The 3,241-nt window shown below is 40.3% G+C and overlaps 1 pseudogene; it reads right to left on the reverse strand.

Moving 5' to 3' along the window:
- Positions 1-2,084: 2,084 nt before the first annotated feature.
- LOC105534775 lies at positions 2,085-3,241 on the reverse strand (annotated as a pseudogene).

Consider the following 3,241-nt stretch of genomic DNA (forward strand, 5'->3'; position numbering starts at 1 on the left):
TATCATGGCATACATAATGTCGATATATCTTATCATCAGTGATATTAACTTTGATCACTTGGTTTACATGGTGTCTGCGGGCTTTCTCCACTGTAAAATTACTATTTTTCTCCTTGCAATTAACATATGTCACGTGGAGAGATGTGTTGAAGCTATGAAAATATTCTGTTTCTCATCATATTTTTACCTCCTAATTTTAGCTGTAATCCATTGATGGTTCTTGCCTTTGCCTGCAACAATTGGTGTTTAACTAACGGTGATTATTTTCTTCATTCCTTCAATATGTATTAATTGGAATTTTCTGTAAAGAAGACCTGTCCTATCTTCCCCTATTTATTTATTTCTTCGTCATTTATTTGTGTCAGTTATAGACTCATGGATATTTAAGAAAATTGTCCTTTTTAGGTATTAGGAAAAGTATAATATAGAGGTTAAGAGTGCAGGCTCTAGAATCAATGAGCCTGGATTTGATTCTGTGTGTACTAGCTACATAACTTGGCAAGTTATGTAACTTCTCTGTGCCTCAGTTTCCTCATTTGTAAATGGAGAAAATAACGCCTACCTCAGATTGATGTGAGAATTGAGATAATACAAGTAGTCTTTAGCCTAGCTGTAATTAATTTTTCATAGCAAGTATTTTATACTGTGCTGTTTTACTCTTTATAAGTTTCCCCATCAACAAATGGAATATAAAAATATTTATCACATGCTTGCCTCCCCCTAGAATTATTACAATTCATGAGAGATGAATTTTAAAATAACTTATAATGTTAAGGACATACAGAATAAGTTTTATTCCTTAAAAAAGATCAAGCTAGATTAATTGCTAAGATCCCTTTTATTATCATTATTCTGTTTTTGGGCTGCTCTTGGTGTTAGATATGTAGATGACCATCAATGTGACTGAATTATTTTTAACATCTTAGATGATGTTTTAAGAGAACAGGCAAGCCATATGAAGTAAGTACTAGAAAATTCGTATTCCTGTAACTCCTTAAATTTCATTAGTGGTAAAGGAGTCATGAGTATAATAGTTTTTTCTTATTTATTTATTTATTTAAACTTTTATTTTAGGTTCAGGGGTGCATGTGCAGGTTTGTTACACAGGTAAACTCATGTCACAGGGGTTTGTTGTACACATTATTTAGCCACCTGGGTACTAAGCCTAGTACCCAATAGTTATTTTTCCTGCTCCTCTCCCTTCTCCCACCCTCCACCCTCAGGTAGGCCCCAGTGTCTGTTGTTTCCTTCTTCGTGTTAATTAGTTCTCATCATTTAGCTTCTACTTATAAGTGAGAACATGCAGTATTTGGCTTTCTGTTCCTGCATTAGTTTGCTAAGGATAATAGCCTCCAGCTCCATCCATGTACCTGCAAAAGACATGATCCCATTCTTTTTTATGGCTGCATAGTATTCCATGGTGTATACATACATTTTCTTTATCCAGTCTGTCATTGATGGGCATTTAGGTTGATTCCATGTCTTTGCTATTGTGCACAGTGCTGCAATGAGCATTCGTGTGCATGTGTCTTTATGGTAGAATAATTTATATTCCTCTGGGTATATACCCAGTAATGGGATTGCTGGGTCGAATGGTAGTTCTGCTTTTAGCCCTGTGAGGAATTGCCATACTGCTTTCCACAATGGTTGAACTAATTTACACTCCACCAACAGTGCAGAAATATTCCCTTTTCTCTGCAACCTCATCAGCATCTGTTATTTTTTGACTTTTTTTTTGTTATGAGTTTTTAAATTAAGTTCTTCTTAAGAAATTTAGAACACGAGGCCGGGCGCGGTGGCTCATGCCTGTAATCCTAGCACTTTGGGAGGCCAAGGCGGGCGGATCACGAGGTCGGGAGATGGAGACCATCCTGGCTAACACGGTGAAACCCCGTCTCTACTAAAAAATACAAAAAATTAGCTGGTCGTGGCGGCGGGCACCTGTAGTCCCAGCTACTCGGGAGGCTGAGGCAGGAGAATGGCGTGAACCTGGGAACCGAGCTTGCAATGAGCTGAGATCGCGCCACTGCACTCCAGCCTGGACGACAGAGCAAGACTGTATCAAAAAAAAAAAAAAAAAAGATTTAGAACACCAATTTGTGAGGATAAATTCCATTTGTTGGGGCAAACACAAATCACAGGTAGCCCTGGAGCTGAGGAATAGCTTTGATTTTGATTAAAATCCGGGAGTCCACAGCTGTTTGATCAATCTTGTGCTGCTCTGTAATCTTGTATTTCTCTTTTTCTGTGTGCAAGATCTCACCTTCCTGGTGTCTGGGCAATGTCTTTTTTTTTTTTTTTTTGAGACTGAGTTTCCCTCTTGTCACCCAGGCAGTGGCACGCTGTTGGCTCACAGCAACTTCCGCCTCCTGAGTTCAAGCGATTCTCCTGCCTCAGCCTACCAAGTAGCTGGGATTACAGGCCCATGCCACCACACCCGGCTAATTTTTGTATTTTTAGTAGAGACGGGATTTCACCATGTTGGCTAGGCTGTTCTTGAACTCCTGACCTCAAGTGATTTGCCCGCTTTGGCCTCCCAACATGCTGGGATTACAGGCATGAGTCACCATGCCCGGCCTGCAGCTTCTTCTTGAAGTAAGTATCAGTAAGACGTTTTCGGATTTTTACATTGCTGATATCAATTTTGGTTCAGGTGGCAATGACAAATTTCTGGTGTGTTCTTCGTAGAGGAACTTGATTGAGGACCAGAGGTCCAGTCACAAGTAACCAGCCACTAGCCAGCTGTTTCAGGAAAATCACCCTTTTGCCCCTGTAGCGTCCAGTGAGGATGATCAGAATGGTCTTGGGAGTGATGCTGGCTCACAGTTTTCTCACGTGCTGACTGAAGAGTTTTTTTTTCCTTGACTCAACAGCTTTGAAGGCACATCTTCAGTAAGATAATACGTGGGCATTTTGCAAAGTTTAACCACCTGAGTACCACTGTTCTTGCCACCACCAACTGGTTTTGTAAGAGTTGCAAGAAATTTCTCCTTTTGCTTTTCAACCTTGAATTTCACAGCTGAGTACTTCCTCTTGTACGTGGCCTTTCTGGAATACATAGCAGATAGAGAATATCTGCCAATCCCTCTGACAATGACAGGATTTTGACTGCAATGGGGCTCCCATTCTTGGGCTTCTTAGCCTTGAGGTTACCCTTTTTCACCTTGCCACCAGCATCAGACTTCTTGGCTTTGGGTTTCTTCTCTTTAGTATCTGGCTTCTGAACTTGTTCACCCTCCAT

This window comes from Mandrillus leucophaeus, unplaced genomic scaffold (genome assembly GCF_000951045.1).
Source record: "Mandrillus leucophaeus isolate KB7577 unplaced genomic scaffold, Mleu.le_1.0 Scaffold139, whole genome shotgun sequence".
NCBI classification, from domain to species: domain Eukaryota; kingdom Metazoa; phylum Chordata; class Mammalia; order Primates; family Cercopithecidae; genus Mandrillus; species Mandrillus leucophaeus.